This window comes from Podarcis filfolensis, assembly GCF_964270895.1.
Source record: "Podarcis filfolensis genome assembly, chromosome: 5".
Classification (NCBI taxonomy): Eukaryota; Metazoa; Chordata; class Lepidosauria; order Squamata; family Lacertidae; genus Podarcis; species Podarcis filfolensis.
The window spans coordinates 29,122,457-29,140,735 of NC_139608.1; the positions used below are offsets into that span (position 1 = coordinate 29,122,457).

Below are 18,279 nucleotides of genomic sequence, written 5' to 3' on the forward strand. Positions count from 1 at the left end.
AGGCCTCGTTGGACAGCCACTTTGCTTTCTTGCATTTCTTTTTCATTGGGATGGTTTTAGTTGCTGCCTCCTGTATAATGTTGCGAGCCTCCACCCATAGTTCTTCCAGCGTCATAACTTTTATATGCCTGTTGTCTTTGTCCATGGAGTTTTCTTGGCAGGGATACTGGAGTGGCTTGCCGGTTCCTCCTCCAGGTGGATCACGTTTGGTCAAAACTCTCCACTATGACCTGTTCATCTTGGGTGCCCTGCTCGGCATAGTTCATAGCTTCTCTGAGTTATTCAAGCCCCTTCGCCACGGCAAGGCAGTGATCCATGAAGGGGTCTCCAAACCATACTAAACACATTTTCATCTTGAAGAGCCCTTGAACCTCTTAGAAACCGTGTGTGAGAGAGGTGAGGATATCCAGCTAAAATGATCTGTTGGCGCAATACCTTTTGACTAAATAAAGGTACCCGTCTCTCTCTGTTCACCTCATGCCCCACCCCCACCTCCCATGGCTTCCCTCAAGCTTTCAGAGCAGATCTGGGGAGGGAGCAGAGGGGCAAGGAGAGGAAAGGGAGGGTAACACCCACTATGCTGGAGGCAATCCTTGTGCTAGTGCAGGCTTCCTCAAACTCGGCCCTCCAAATGTTTTGAGACTACAATTCCCATCATCCCTGACCACTGGTCCTGCTAGCTAGGGATCATGGGAGTTGTAGGCCAAAAACATCTGGAGGGCTGAGTTTGAGGAAGCCTGTGCTAGTGGATCTCTTTCATTGGATAATGCCTGGTACCTTGCCAGAACATAAAGCAGTGTCACAAGAAGCAAGGAGTGCCTATGACAGTTCTTAGGTCATGCAAGGAAACAACCTCTCTCCCTCTCACCTTGCATGCCACATCTGTGAGAGGAAGAGCCTTCCCCATTCTACCGCAGGAGGTGGGACTAACAAGATAGCCATTTTTAAATATATAAAGGGCAAACACATGGAAGATGGAGCAAGCTTGTTTTCTCCCACTCCAACATTAAAAACTTCCCTAAACAGGGCTGCCCTCAGATGTCTTCTAAAACTCAGGTAGTTGTTTATTTCCTTGACATCTGGTGGGAGGGCGTTCCACAGGGTGGGCACCACTACCGAGAAGGCCCTCTGCCTATGATTCTATAAGCGCCCCATATACAAAAGTCTATGTTCTGTTGCAGTACAGTATTGAATTTTAAATTCACCTGCATCCAAATTGAACCGAAATTGCAAGAAACCTTCCTGTTCTTTCCACAGTCCCCAAGTTGACATGGTTTATAGCAGTAAGGTGCAACCCTAGCACTATTTTTTTTAGATAAGATGGATACAGAAGACTCCACTTTGGTTGTCTTATATTTCTGCTTAAAGATCAAGGATAACCTACATCAAAATCTTTTTGTTTAATTATACAATAGCTGAGGGGATGTGACTCAGACTCTTTGAAGTGCCTCAATTGCTGTGCTACTTGCACAAGTGAAAGGATTCATCACTTTGAATTCCACCAGCTTAGATCTGTAACTTAATGGGTGCCATATTTCGTCGGATATATTTTTAAACTGGTATATATAATGTCAACAAGCCATTGAATTAACTAGCAACTTAGTGGCTTGAAAATATAGGTTGTCAGGCATTATTCACATGCTTCCATTCTACATTCAGATAATTAAGGTGCCGGTAGCACAGCTCCCCTTGTGTATAGCAGAGATAGTAGGGGTTCTTTTTTCACATATTTTGTAATATTGTTATTATCATTATTTCACTTTTTAGCCCAAAGGGATGAACATTATAGTAAAATTTGATTTAAAAAATATACAAGAGCAATATAGATCTAGTAGAAGAAAACAAAAAAGCATAGAATGAAAAGACATGAATCAAAGAAAGCCTTTCTAAGGTGAAAGATTAAAGAGCACTCCCACTACCATTCTGTCCCATATGCTTAGAGGTTAAAAACTCAAACAGATACTTATGCAAATTAGAGGAATTAAGGGGTGTTTGCAGGGCTGTCTTAAGCATATGCGACGCCAGGGTGCAAAGATCCGCCCCCCTCCCCCCCAGGTTGCCCAGTCCCAGGCGTACAGGAGGGCAGAGCCGGCTGGCTGCCTCAGCGTCTTCCTGGCTCGGTCGCCCCCAAACTCACGGCACAGAGCCGCCCACAGCAGCAGAGCCCATTGCGGCACTCCGACCAATGGGCGGGCTCTTCCCCGGACTCGACTCTTGGACCCCAGACTCTTGGCCTGCCATCCCTGTGAGCCCGGCACCCAGGTGCCCTGCACCCCTAGTGCCTATGGGTAAGATGGCCCTGGGCGCTTGCATCATCATCCCATCCCAAATATTCAGTAGCTCAGGATGAATGAGTGATCAGTATAAAGAACTGTTCAGCCTTTTAAAAAAATGTGGAAGCACTTCCAATATTAATAGTTACCACAATGGGATAGAGTCCAACACATGATCCTATACTATTGTAGAAGGTAGACTTAAAGGGGGTGGCACTCACAGTCATGTCAAACTAAATGGATGACCTAAAGTGCAACGATTTCTTTGAAATTGTTCCCTTTGACAGCGATACACTGGTGGTGACAACAGCAACCTGTCAAAGTTAGCCCAAACCTCCCTGGGATGACAGCCACACAACTGCAACTGCAAAAAATGTTCATAGGGAGCAGAACTAACTTCTGGACTCTGGTAGCTGTCTACTACTCCCATTTTGCACTCACAGCAGGCATAAACATTGGGGTCAGATATACCAATTGATGTTTCTTTCACTGTGGGATAAAAATTTTTGTTCTTGTTTCTTTGTTCTAGCCTTGCCTAGCTTGGTATCTTCTGGGTGCCTTGGACTACAGTTCCCATCAGCTCCAGGGCATGACTGTGCTGCCTGGGGCTGATGGAAGTTGCATTCCAAAACATTTGGAGCGCGTCAGGTTGGTAAAGAATGCTTTGTGCAGTAGACAGTATGACCAACTGAACAGGAGCTTGGGCCACTTGCAGCCTACCCGTTTTCTAGGTTCTGGAAATGGCTTTGGAACATCGATGCTCGACTATTTATTTCTATTTTATTTTAACATATTTTTTTCTCAGAACACTTCAAGTCAAGCATGCCTGCATCTTTCACACATGGTTGAGAGCTTGTAACTAAACCTATTAAAGGTAGATAGCAGCAGCCAAATAAGTAGTGTTTCATGAGGTTTTTTTTAAATAAAAAACAAACGAACAAAGAGTCAATGACAGTGGTACAAGCACATTTTGGAATTCTAGACCTCCAACATCTGCCGCTGCATTAGTAACTTTATGAATGAAAATCAAATGTAGCAGTTATTCATACAAATAATGATCTGCACAATTAAAACCAGTTGTCCGAAAGCTTAGCCACAGTATTAATGTTTAGCTCATTTATAGAATGTGCCAAAAAGAAAAGTCTTCCCTTTATATGTTTGTTGAGATAATGTTGATCCCACATACATTGCATTCATCACACTCCCCCTCTCTCATATACACATAAGCAGTGCCGATAACTGAACAGAAAATTGTGCTACAAGAGCACACACCTCTTGGCTCTTAGCTTCACACTCTATGTCTCCCTGACGCTCATACTGACAGCATGCTAAGAGCATGGTAAATACGAGGAACAGGTGCTGGATGCTCAATTATAGCCACTGTTGACTTATTTCTACAGTCTTCTCTAACCTATATTGCTGTATGTAAGTAAACACAGTTGACTTTCTAGAACTGTTAAAATGTATCCTTGGATTTTACCCCAAAGAAACCCACACTTTAAAACATTTCTGATATCAGTGATCTCTGAAAGATTGCTATTATTAGGGCTTCTGCTGCCAAAATCTGGAAAAGTAAAAAATCTGATATCAGGAGCATATTTGGGCATCCAAAAAGGATGACCAGCAGATGATGATTTGTTTTATTTTATTTTATTGACTATGTTACAGGGTTTCTCTTGTTCCAGATTGCCTCTCTATCCAGTGCTTGGATACCTCTGTGTATTATGTTGCAGGTCATAGAGCATCAAAGGGAATTTCAGTATTGCTCTAGCCCACAAAATGACTCCACTGGGGTAGTCTGAGGTGGTTAGTGTGGAAGAGTCAATGCAAGCCTTGGAAGCTACAGCTTGGTTGTCATCAGTATGCCCTAGAGGCTTAGATGATGGGTAAGAATTTTACAGGATCCCTTTAGGATCCCTTCCAACTCCACAATGCTGTGATTCAATGTCTTATTTTAGAATCCTTATCTATGGTGTTCCTTATCCCCGTCCTATAAACTATCTCTTACTAGGAGTGAGAATTCACTAAAAGATATTGAGTGATTGATTTACCAATGAAAGTCTTGCCAATTCAATTACACAGTTGATTAATAATCAGAATAGCAGAGGGAAAGGGGGGAATTATCACTTAGACAATACATTGTAAGACATAAAAGCTGGTATTTTCCTACAGGTCCTGAAAAAAAAAATATTTTATGACACTTGCCCCTATTCCAATCTAAATATTTTTAATTAAAAAACCTAAGAACAGAACTTTTCCCAGCAATCATAATTTTGCTTCATTAACCAAAGGAAAGATGTTATGCAATTATATATTATTTATACCTGACATGTGGCATGCAAGACGTGGTTAAGATTAAATGACACTTATCACTGCCTACTTACAAAAGCTCCCTGGAGAGTCATGAAAGGGCATCTTGCATAATGGAGTCATCTGTTGAATTGCAGCCATTATTAACGGTGTACATTAAATGTACTGAAGGTGAACACCAGGTCTCTTAAAGTACTGGGCTCTGATAGCTTAGGTGTGCCTGAGGAAATTTTGCTTTCTTCTGGTTTAATTATGTTTTTATGTTCAAGTACTGAGAAAGAAAGATGTGTTCTCGACAATGAGTGGAGTCTTTGATCCACAGCAGGTTTTTACTGTAAGAACAAAACATCACTGTTCTTTGTGAGAGGAAAAGGTGTTTACCATGACAACTGACAGCCACTGCAATCCTATGCATGTTTACTTGGGAGTAAATCCTACTGAACTCAATAGCACTTACTTCAGAGTAGACATATACAGGACTGCAGTTTTAGAGACTCCAGTCATAATGAAGGTTTAAAGATATGCTCAAAAGATAAGGACTGGCCTGCAAACTCTGGATGTCAAAGAAAGAAAGAAATACAGTCGTACCTTGGGTCCCGAATGCCTTGCAAGTCGAATGTTTTGGCTCCCAAATGCCATAGACCCTGAAGTGAGTGTTCTGGTCTGCGAACGTTCTTTGGAACCCGAATGTCCATTTTGGCTTCCACAGCTTCCCATTGGCTGCAGGAGCTTCTTGCAGCCAATCAGAAGCTGTGCTTGGTTGCCGAATGTTTTGGAAGTCGGACGGACTTCTGGAATGGATTCCATTCGACTACCAAGGTACCTCTGTAAAGGAGATTTTGTATAAAGAAAACCCAAAACAATTGGAAGGGTGATTGGAAAGCACTGTTAGATCATAGGAAGCTGCCTGATAATGAGTCAGACTTTTGTTCACCTAACTCAGTTTTATTGCCTTTGCTGATTGGAAGCTGCTCTCCAGGATCTCAAACAGGGGTCATTTCCAGACCCCCTTTGAGATTTCAGGGATTGAATCCAGGACCTTTCACATGCAGAGCAGATGCACTGCCACTGAGTGATACTATTAGTATCCTTAGTATTAGGATCATATGCTAGGCAACACTTTCTGTCCATCTAGCCCAGCTTTCCCCAACCTGTCGCTATCCAGATACTTTGAGCTACAAGTTGCATCATCTCTGGCCACTAGCCTTGCTTGTTGGGGCTGATGGGAGATGAAGTCCAGAAGAAAGTCTGGAGGGCACCAGGCTGGAGAAGACTGGTCTATCCCATTACTGCCTACACATCAACTGGCTGCAGTTCAGCTCCAGGGACTCAGTCAGAGGAATTTGACTTCACTTGCTGCCTGGTCCTTTTAATTGGCTGGTATGAGGAATTAACCAGATAGGAACGTCTTGCATATAAAGCACTTGCTGTCCCCCCTGTGCTATAGCCTCTCTCTCTCGAAATGCCAGATAATACACCTGTAGCACAGGGGTGCATTTAGACTTTTAGAGGCCCTAAGCCCTGAATAGATTATGGTACCCCATATGTAATTCAAAATAAAAAAAAATATTAACCTCCCCCCTTTCTTTTCTTTTTACCAATCTACCTTAACAGGATGCCCACTGGTTTAAAAAGGTAAAGGGACCCCTGACCATTAGGTCCAGTCGTGACCGACTCCGGGGTTGTGGCGCTCATCTCGCTTTATTAGCCAAGGGAGCCGGCATACAGCTTCCGGGTCATGTGGCCAGCATGACTAAACCGCTTCTGGCGAACCAGAGCAGCGCACGGAAACGCCGTTTACCTTCCCGCCTATTTATCTACTTGCACTTTGACGTGCTTTCCAAGTGCTAGGTTGGCAGGAGCTGGGACCGAACAATGGGAGCTCACCCCGTCGTGGGGATTCGAACCGCCGACCTTCTGATTGGCAAGTCCCAGGCTCTGTGGTTTAACCCACAGCGCCACACGCGTCCCACTGCCCACTGGTTTAGGCAGGGATAAAAGAGAACAGAAAAAATAGTTTTGTTTGCCTTCATGATGTCCAAACATAGCCAGATTTGACTGGATAGTTAGTGTTGTAACATCTTCACATTCACTACAGGTTTCCTGATTGTCCAGGAAAATGGAGTGGGGGGTGGTGCCAAATCAGCTGCAGAGAGGCAGAAGAGGGGCAAGTGCAAAAATGAAAAGTGAACATTGCCATCATTAGGGTGCGTTAGAAAAATATTTCAGGCTAACTTGATGTACTACTTAATTCCTGAATATTGAAATGGGCCAACATTTGGCACAGCCCCCCACTCAGGCCCGTACATAAAGAATGCTGCAGCTCCTTCAATGTTGCGTTTCACTGTTGTAGCTGCAAGAGTTCACGTAGACTAGGACTTCTGTCATATGGCAAGCTTTGCACATTGCTTTAATTTGACGTTCACGATTTCCTGACTCAACACAACAATGCATAAATCATGCTGGCTATCGCACGCAATGTCAACAGTCCCTGTGGTTGTTCTTTTATAGCCTGTCACATGCAGAGGGAGATGAAATGTAGAGCAGCTGGTGCCTGCATCAGATCAGGCAGGAGGTATTCTCTAGGTATAATTTCACCTTGACTCTTCACTGTAGAAAAGCCATTAGTAATTCTACCTTGCTGGAGGATCTGTTAGGAGAAAGAGACGAGAGGCATTTCTTCCCCGTGTAGCATGAGCTAATGAAGTCTTGAGAAAGTTTAATATTTGCTTGAAAGTGGCCTGAAGTATTTGTGACTTCTTTTTTTTTAGTTTTCCTTCCCATTTTTCTTTTCTCTTAAAGCAGATGGCAAAATATGGATTTTATAACAGGCTGCTTGCTTAAAAAAAGACATGACATGCAAGGATGTCTACCTGATTGTGCAATGCATTTCTGTTTGGTCAGTGGTCTCCCACTCACTCTTCTTCTTCCTCCATAGTCTCTCATAATCTGTCTACAGGATGGGATCAACCTTCAGAACAGATTTGGGGGTGTACAAAGAGCTACAGAGGAGAAGAACCTGGTGTGGTCTTCCCTGGTGGTGTAGTGGTTAAGAGCGGTAGACTCGTAATCTGGGGAACTGGGTTCGCGTTTCCGCTCCTCCACATGCAGCTGCTGGGTGACCTTGGGCTAGTCACAATTCTCTGAAGTCTCTCAGCCCCACTCACCTCACAGAGTGTTTGTTGTGGGGGAGGAAGGGAAAGGAGAATGTTAGCCGCTTTGAGACTCCTTGTTGTTGTTGTTTAGTCGCTTAGTCGTGTCCGACTCTTCGTGACCCCATGGACCAGAGCACGCCAGGCACTCCTATCTTCCACTGCCTCCCGCAGTTTGGTCAAACTCATGCTGGTAGCTTCGACAACACTATCCAACCATCTCGTCCTCTGTCGTCCCCTTCTCCTTGTGCCCTCCATCTTTCCCAACATCAGGGTCTTTTCCAGGGAGTCTTCTCTTCTCATGAGGTGGCCAAAGTATTGGAGCCTCAGCTTCATGATCTGAGACTCCTTAGGCTAGTGATAAAGTGGGATATCAAATCCAAATCCAAACTCCTGGTATTATTGCTAATGCTAGGTTGGTATAGAAATACTTCAAATGAATAAGTAAATAAAATCTAGCTATTGGGTGAAAAAAAATATGAATTCCAATATAAATTCCACCCTTATTCAAAGCAGTTCACCCTACAGGGCATTCTATTACAGAACATACTACTACTAATTAAAAACATAATTATTTCAGAAGAGGTTCGTGTATTGGAGTGTGGGTATACATTGACTCCTTTAAGATGAAAAGGAGTGAAGAAAGTGATGACAGTTTAAGATCTGAGTCAAATGGTACCCAGCAGTGCAATCATAACTACGGCTACTCTGAAACAAATCCTAACAAATTCAATGGGGCTTCAATAGAGCACAGTTAGCAAAATTAACTAAAAGCAATGAAATACAAGCAATAAGACAGCTGCAATAAAATAAGAAGCAGAATTCTTTAAAAAAAACTTTAAAAATAAGTTAAGCACCAGAAATTTAATGTTGGATGTGTTTTAATGAGAAACTACCTGATTCGCCCTTCTCAAACCAAAGCACGGACTCCAACACAGGTATCCTTTTATAGTTTAATTTTGTGGTGCATTTCTCCAAGCAGTGTGTCAAAAAAGAAAATGCACATAACAGTGAAAATACAGTAACATACAAAAATGCATTAGAGAAAGTTTATTGCAATAAATTGGGCAATGGTCAAAACTGCATACAAAAATGTGTCTATTAAGATATACTTGCACTAAATGCCTCCTTGCCCTCAGACACTGACGTTTTAGTTTGTGGTACTATATAACATTTCATTGACCAAAACTCCACTTCACTGCTCTGGCTGCTTCATGCGTGTGTCTCAGAAGTTTTGCTTTTGACACCAAATCGCTGAGGAATTTTCTTTTTAAAAATAAATAAATCACAAAATGCTGATGCATCTTCATGAGGATTTAAAAAGTAAATAAATTACAAATTGCTGCAGAAATGTGGAGAACTGAAGATTATTGAAACTGAAAGGTTCACCCATTCTAGATGCAATGAACACAGTAGAACTTAGGACCATTGTGCACGATTGCGCAGTTAGCTTCCCTAACTGCAAATAGGTTTTGATAATAAATAAATATGGCATTTTCAAAGCATATGAGTGCTACACAATAAACATAACAGTTAGTTATGCTTGCAGTGTTTGATGCTTGCAGAGTACTCTATTCAGGGGGGAAGTGTAGTCGATGAACTTTTGCACTATGAAGGCTGCAAATGCTTTGGAAATCCATATTGGCAGGGGCTTCATATTAAGCTTAATGCCTCTCTCGGATGATAACAGGTCAAACAGTCAGCACCAAGAATTGGATTAGAAATTCTGGCTTAAAATTTGCAGAGTTCCACTTAAATCCTAGCTGAGCATACATACAAGATAATATAAATCACTCTCCAGGTACTGTAATTCTACACAGAATGTGGCTATTTAATCCTACGATTTTAACTTTGGGGCACCCCTGCCGCAAGCAAGCAAAGCTGCCTATTGTGATATCATGGCCTCACAAGCTAATAGCAAATTTTCCATTACATTTTATCTGTTGAGGGTCAGGTGGCTTTTACATAGAGACCTAACAGAAAACAGGATGCGCAGTGTGGGCTTCGCTATGGCCTCGTGCACAGTGTAGAGAGTGAATTATGCTATCACTCCAGATTGCATGTGGCACAACTCCTCATAAACTTCCCTATACTGAATAAAGTAAACATACTAACTAGGGGTAGAAGCGTTGATTTTTATATTAGCTGGATGTAGCTTTAGTTGCTTCATCATTGATTGACAAAATCTATTCTGAGAGTCAAAGACAATTTGCAAGGGGTTATTTTAGTTTCAGTGTACTATTGAAAAAGAAATCTATTGCAGATGGTCTTTTTAACTACGGCTGCTTACATAAATTACATAATTCCCACACTTGCTCCAATATCTCTAAGAGTCGCTTATGTTACTTTTTTATTATACAACTTCAGATTGACTGATTCAACTGAAATAAAGGCAGATAGGTAAGATACTCTTGGATAAGTCGATAGTGAAACCCCTGAGGTTACTAATATGTGGTTAAGTGGGGATCTGTCTTTCCCTCCTTTTGCTTCTGTTTCTGTGCAAAGTGCCGTGCAGAATGGTGGCTCTAAAATCAAATCCAATTAGCAAAAAACCTTGGTATTTAACATGTGTGAGGAGGGGCTTTCCAGGTCCACTCAATATCCACAATGCTGGGGAATCACAGCTGTTAAGGACCAGTGAACATAATTCATTCTGATTAAAACTCAGGCCTTTTCATTCAAATTAAAGATCCCTCCGCCACCCATTCAAGCTCAGGGCATTTGTCAGCTTGGTTTCATTTTAAAATAATGCAGCAGTTGCTTTAGAATTGCACTGTTTTCTGGGCACCTAGGTCCACAGATCAACTCAGGATTTCAGGGAGCCCTTGATCTGATTCCAGATGTCTTGTTAATAGCACAGTCCAACTCAGGAATGTGCAAATCTCACCTGAATCATCTCTATTCACCTAATAGTTCAGGAAGTGCTGTTTATGTGCACCTTACACAGGGTTTACATTCCAGGGAGTTGCACATAAAGCTGAAATCATGTATAGTCCAAACAACCCCCTGGAACAACCTCCACATCAGCAATCCTGTCTTCTGGAGCTGATGTGCTGAATGGGTCTTACTGCCCCCCCTTCCCCTCCCCCCATGCAAAGCTCTCTGCCTTGCTTACCTGACTCTGGGAGACTGTTGCACAGACTCTGGAGTCTCTCCACCTTAAGAGCATGTAATCTGTGCAATTCCAACTGGTTGAAATGCATGTAAGTTGTGAGTTGACTACACAGAGCTGATGAACACCCCTCCAGCTGAGGTCTAAACTTTGTGCAACCGAAAGTGTGGACCATAAACGTTTATGCCATAATAAATTTGCTAAACTTTAAGGTGCAACAATACTTGTCCTTGTTTCTACTGCAGCAGAGACTAACATGGGTAACTTTCTGGAAACTTGAAGATCAGACCATCTGAAAGATTTCCCTTGAACCTATATGTAGACTCAGCATTTTAAAAATCTAATATCCATCCCATAGGTCCTGGTCTAATGCATGTTGAATGCATTTTAATAACTCTGACTGATAGCATGTCTGCATCACGAGCAATTAGAGATTTCTCCTAGTCCCATAGTGAACCATGCCAGTAAGAGCATTGCTTCTATGGCTTTTGTATATAGCGTCCATGCTGGCAGTGCAGTTGTTATGACAATACATATGGAACTGGCACTGCTGTGAGAACTTCATGGGCTTTTGCCGTAATTCACCAGCCTTTTTATCGCTGTTCTACTGCAGTTACCTTAAGCAGGCAGGCTGTAGGAGAGACCTTGCTATGATGATGATGATGATAATAATAATAATAATAATAATAATAATAATAATAATAAATAATTTTATTTATATCCCGCCCTCCCCAGCCGAAGCCGGGCTCAGGGCGGCTAACAACAATAAAACAGTACAAAAGTACAGCACAAACAACACTCTAAAATCATTCATTATAAAATTAATTAATTAATTTTAATTATGGAAGTCTTCAGTCACCATATTTGGGACCAGGGAGGATTTTGTCTTCAGACAAATTCTGTCTTGGGGTTTTTGCCTGCCTCAATGCAGTTGTCACAACTTGCTGGCGGATAAGGCATAGTGATGGATCCTTTTGCCAAAGGATCAGAGTGTCCCCTTAAAGGGATCCGGGGGAGGTGCTTTGGGCTGGATGCCAGGGTGGGGAGCTGATGGGCCACAGAACTCACAAAATGGCAGTCTTGTGGTGGTCACCCCAATTTGGTGTATGTCATAGGGAGATCCTTAACCTTGGATAACCCTGCCAAATAATCAACTAGCAGATAGGTTTGTTGATTCAGGTTACACACCTGATGCCTCCAGCAAAGCCTGTTAACAGCTGTAATCAATAAAGCTGTGGCCTGTTTAAATCCCAGTTGGTTGTGCTGTGGTTACTGCATCCTGATCATGCCTTCGCCCCACCACCCGCAACCCCACTGAGCCTGGACCTGCAACACATGTATTTTAATATATTACAAGCCATGCTTACTTGAGGGAGTTCTGCATGTTAGGCTACAATAAAAAGTAAATCAGCAGTGAATATTAATGCTTTAAAAATGCTTTAATGGTTTTCAGCTGATACCAAATGTTCATTTTCATAGGCGCTGTAAATATACGCAGGAAGTGACATAAGTATTATTCCAGCAAGTTTAAAATTTCATACATCAATACTTGCAGCAAATTCTACTACTTGTAGCTTTAGGACCATATTCAATTACATTATCTCTTTTAATAACACTAAGTGCCTTTGCTCCTTCAGATGACACAGTGCATTCCAGTAAAACCAAATGAAGCATTTTACTCTTCCTATTACAGGCATGTAAGAGCAAAAGACCAAAAGACCCTTTGACTTACAAAGACAAAGATTTTTCTGATAAGGTGATATTTCTTGTTTCCTATTCTCCCCCCTAGATCATTGATTGCTTATCTGGCATTTCTCTCAATTTCATACTCTGAAAGAGTTGGGAGTTATTTCTGCCATTAATAGACTACTGAAAAAAGATGCTGTGTTTCCTGTTACAAGGCCCTTCAAACATTTATTTCAGTGAGCCAACCTGACAGTGATGTGGGACTGAGGACTGCCGTGATCATTCTGTGATATTATGGCAGTGGACAAAGCTGTATTGTAACTTTTGAATAAAGTTTAAAGAACCACATTTATTTCCTCACCAGGCAACTACAGTATCAAGTGGCAAACTTCCTGTTTGAATGGTGAGGTCTTTCATATCGCCTCACATCACTTCAGATACAACGGTTTTCAGCGGGGCCGCCTACATATTTTGTGGTCAATTGAGTAATCAGGTCCTGAGAAACCAGGTGATAGGTGTGTTATGAGTAAAAGAGCCCTACATTGGATTGATTAGATTGCTCTGGGAATCCTTGCCTGGAAATAAAAGTATAATTGGAATAATCTCTTCAGGGTGAACATTCTAATGAAAAAGTGAAAGAATAGCATTAAGAAGTGGAGGGAAAGTAACTGCGCTAATTACTCCAGAATTATGAGTTTATCCATAGTTAAACTATGGATTTATTTGGCATTCCACATCCACTGAGCATGTTCTGTCTTCATTATTGGACTCCTGCCGCCTAATACACTCAATTTACGTCCACCCCACCAAATATTATTTGTACTTCTGCAAATGTTGTGTGCCGGTATCTCTCTTGTGTGTGGTGCTATGTAAAGCAAAGGTAAAGGACCCCTGGATGGTTAAGTCCAGTTAAAGGCAACTATGGGGTGCGTCACTCATCTCACTTCAGGCTGAGGGAGCCGGTGTTTGTTCACAGACAGCTTTCCAGGTCATGTGGCCAGCATGACTAAACTGCCTCTGGCACAATGGAACACCGTGATGGAAGCCAGAGCACACAGAAACACTGTTTACCTTCCCTCCACAGCAGTACCTATTTATCTACTCACAGTGGCATGCTTTCAAACTGCTTGGCTGGCAGGAGCTGAGACAGAGCAACAGGAGCTCACCCCGTCGTGGGGATTCAAACCACCAACCTTCCAATCAGCAAGCCCAAGAGGTTTGGTGGTTTAGAACACAGCGCCACCACATAGCACCCACACCAGTGCTATGTGGTGCCATTTGGCTACATATGGAGTGTCACTCAGAGAATGGAGACTGCTAAGGGCATATGACACATCCAGATATCTTCTGGATGTGGGTCATGTGGGTTTTGAAGAAGCAGGTGAATACCTAAGAAAAGAAAGCATTTCACCAAAGGCCATTCCCACCTGCTCAATTTAATGCAGATTATGGGCATACTTAGGAACAATGCCATTCGAATTTAACTAAAACTATAGCCCCTTTGCACCAGCTTTTTAAAAGCATGAAATATCATTTATAGCATACTGTAACCAAGGCTGCAATTCCTAGTTAACAAAGAGAGTTTTTTTCTCCTGGTATCTGAACTATTTTCATTTGCATTTTTGCACTAAGGTGCTTAGAAATGTATGGCTCAATGAGAAAATGTAAACAATGATAATGGAACAGTATCTCTCTCTATCTCTCGCTCTGAGAGAGAACTTTTTATTTCTGGATTCGTCATATTTTGGAAGGGATTAATTTAATTCTATATAAAAACCTTACAGACAAGTTCCCGAGTAAATCTGGGGGGGAGAGGGCTTTTATTTGAACACAAGTGGTTGACTAAGGCATGTTTCTCACACATTTTTCACACGAACGGCATATGCAGAATAATTTTAACAAAGTGGAGGATTAAAAGCTCTGGTGATTTCCTACTTCCTTTGACCTAGTTGGACATTTCTAGCTTGAATGATGCAAAGACTACATGATTTGCCCTGAAGCTTCTGTTTTAAAAAAATAAAAAGTAAAACCACCTTTTCTTTATATGAATAAAACACGAGGAAGAGGAGATAATGGTGGGAAATGATGTTCATTTCATAACATCAGGAACATATGTTCCGGCAATCTACTGGGTTCAATTTCCAGTTGTGCCAACACTTATCCCAAATTTTCCTATGTTTGGTTTACTTTTCATCAGGGCAAAATAATCTGTGGATATTTGTGCAGCTAAGCAACCTGGACAAACATCCGTGGGGGTGGGAAAAAGTGTTATCATGTAATTTAGTCACTAGATGACACTGGTATTAGTTGTATCCAGGTGGAATCAGTAGCTTCCTGTTGCTGTTATGTTCTGGAAGAGACAATAATGTATTATATAGCTTCCTGGTTGTGTTTTCCTCCAAGCTTTCCATGATGGAAGGAGCATAAATATTGAATATGCTCAGGGTTGTTGATGCACATCCAATGTTCGTTGGCACAGAATTACTCTCAATAGGACATGCATTCCAATGTTTATTATTCCCATCCACAGTTAGTCAACAACACACAAAGACTGGCCTGCTGCTACTATATTTAGGTGGTTGTTTTTTTCTGAGGGAGAAAAAACACCAAATAAATATTTCACCTGTGCTGAAGTTGTTGAGGAAACCAAGGATGTAGGGGACACTCTGACTCTATTTGGGCATTTTTCTACTTGTGTGTTTAATGCACAAAGGGGGAGAGAGCAAGTACAAGCCTGCTAGTTCCCATCCCACGGCCATTGGTCTCCAGGAGCTGGAGGATTAACCTCTGCTACAGAGAACCTACTCGACTTATGTAAGCTTCGGGTGTAATTGAGGACCCTGAAAAATTAGGATAACCTATCATGACAGGAGTCAACAGAAAACTCTGCTGCTGTAGAAGGATTGCAGCAGGGACAGTGACATGTTGACTGAACACAGAAGAATAATTTAATAATAACTTAATAATCATTAAATTTAATATATTCTAATAATATTTATTTATTCATTTACAAAAATACCCGCCAATATTAAGGGGCAGGGAACAGCAAGGTGGTGAGCAGAATGAAATCAACAATTAAAAACGATGTTCCAAATACAAAATACCACAAGTCAACAGATCAGGTTAATGCACCAAATGTATGCCTGAGTACGAATTTTGTGGATTTTCTGAGACTGTGGGCAGGTAAAGGAGAAAACCTTGAAGGAATAAAGCTGGAGATTTCATAAATCCACAAGCCTAGGTTAATTTAAGGGGGGGGGGATAACTTTATCTTGATAGGCATGTCTGTCTTATTGTCTGTCTTTCTCTGCCTCTCAATATTGTGCACATTAGTGACCCAATTGGTATAACTTTTTCCTTCAGCTTCCTTTAGGTGAAATCTTGTTTTTTTCTTTCCTCTGTATACCACAGTAGGCAATTTTGTCTGTGTGCCTGCTCAGGCAGATGAGTGAGCAAAAGAACCCAACTAGGTCCCAGGGAGAGAAGTGTAACCAGCCTCTGTTAAATCCCTTCTGAGCGCTTGTGGTCTAGGAGACAATTTGCTACAACAGAGTTAGTTGGTGGGCATCAACTGTAATAGGCCAACTGGGACCAAATCCTTCAGCTATTTAGGTTTAAGTCTACCCTGGGGCTTCTATCAGTGCAAGTTAGAAAGATGATTATTCGCAGAATGGGCCAGGGTGGTTGCAGCTTTGTCGCTTCTGATGGACCCATCAAAAAGATGGGTTTAATTAGAATTTCAGCTAACTTCCTTCTGCAGTAAAGTTTTTTTCCCCTCCCCAACCTAACTTAAATGAAAAGGGGAAATGAGGGCACAGCATCTTTTGCACTCTTCATTTATTTTAACCTCAACTACAGCAGACTTTATTTGCTCATTATGGGAGGAGACAGTCTCTCCACGACCGTGGGTTGAGAAGCTGGCTTAACTACAGTGTAAGGTGTGGGCGACTTGTGAAACTGTGATTAATCTAAAATGGAAGCAGATGCTTCTGATCTCTTCCTCACAAACAAGCAGGAAGAGAGAGGAGCTCAGAAGGTGCAAGCCCAAGGATCACTGCAACTTATACTTGTAATGCTATATCCCAGGCTTCCTCAGCCTCGGCCCTCCAGATATTTTTGGCCTACAACTCCCATTATCCTTAGCTAGCAGGACCAGTGGTCAGGGATGATGGGAATTGTAGGCTCAAAACATCTGGAGGGCCGAGGTTGAGGAAGCCTGCTATATCCTGTTCTAGCGCTCCATCAAAATGAGGCCAGGATTTGATTATTTATTATTTATATTTCTGGGTCACCTCATCATATAGTGACGGACAGTAAATTAATCAGAACAATTTTTCAAACAATGTCAGAATATACAAATACATGCCAAACCAGCATAAATGAATAAATGAAAGCTAAACATTTTAAAAGGTAAGCCGAAACCATCCTGAAGAATTAACCAATCATCATGGAGCTGCAGCATAGAACGTACTAAAAATGATGATAACATATATTTAAAGGCGGTCACGTTAAAGTTATGAAAGGGTCTGGGAGAATAAAAGTATTTGCCTCGTGCTCAGAAGGCATTAATGTATGGCACTAGGGAACCCTTTCCCTCTGCCAGGGGTGCCCAGGTTCCATGAATCTGATCCTGTGGAGATAAGGAGGAGGAAATAAGGAGGAGGAGAAAACCGTCCATTCATAATGTTCATGATATAACCAACAACTATTAGGTGTACGTCTAAAATATGGAAAGGTAAACAGAACGTTAGGGTGTTGTGGGTGGAGTGCTGGACTAGGACCTGAAAAACCAAGGTTCAAATCCCTACTCAGTCACGAAGATCAGTGGGTGAAATCAGAGTCTCTCTTTCTTTCTCTGCCTGACCTACCTCATGGGCTGGTTGCGGTAGAGGTGGGCATGTGCATAGCTGTCAACTTTTCCCTTTTCTTGTGAGGAATCCTATTCGGAATAAGGGAATTTCCCTTTAAAAAGGGGAAACGTTGACAGCTATGGGCATGTGACCACCATGAACTCCTCAGAGGAAAAGTGGGATAGAAGCATAAAAATAAGTGAAATGAAATGAAATACACACTTACCAAGGAACCAGGATTGGCTCCCTCAGTGGCAGATTCAGGCCTGTTCTGCCTTACATTCAAGGTGTGACCCAAGAACATGAATGCGAATATGTAACTAAAGCACCCGGTGGTAGCTGCCTAGAACACCTCAAGGTTGTTGATTTAGGATATGCATTTTACAATCTCTGGAATAAGGCAGGGTCTCTTGGTAGTGTAAACAAACCATAAACCTTTCATGAGGAAAATACAACCCCAGTCATAAATTCACTCATGAATAAGTGCTGTTTTATCCTTTAAAGGCCCGCGCATGTGATACAAGCTTGAACATTTACAATGCACTTTAAATCAACAAGGTGATTCATTTTACCTGTGGATCCAAGAGTGCCTTCCCCTAAAGTAAAAGCTAAGTATTATGCCATGGCACTCCTTAAGATGCTGATAAATGCTAGCACTTAGGGTAAATGCATTACTAAATACACATGGCGAGACACAGAGTATGGTTAAATCAGCACTACAAGATAATTTTGAAAGAAAAGTCATCAAAGTGGGTGGGGGAAAGTTTCCTGGAAGATACAGGGAGGGCACAAGTGGGGTACCAACAGTGGCATGGGAAGTGGTGAGGACTGTGGCAATGTCACTGGGATGTCACTGAGTGGAATCCTATGTAGTGGTAAGGCCATCATTGAGTCAG

At 41.9% G+C, this 18,279-nt stretch overlaps 2 protein-coding genes across 6 annotated transcripts in view; both read right to left on the bottom strand.

The window, feature by feature from the left end:
- The window catches only part of NYAP2 (neuronal tyrosine-phosphorylated phosphoinositide-3-kinase adaptor 2), a 145,203-nt gene that overhangs the window by 95,895 nt on the left and 31,029 nt on the right, over positions 1-18,279 (bottom strand). The window lies entirely within an intron of this gene.
- Positions 11,541-18,279, bottom strand: part of LOC310762549 (uncharacterized protein) — a 537,990-nt gene continuing 531,251 nt past the window's right edge. The window contains exon 2 of the mRNA XM_083613749.1: positions 11,541-11,645. The gene's annotated coding sequence lies outside the window, so the exon portion shown is untranslated. The remainder of the gene's footprint in view (positions 11,646-18,279) is intronic.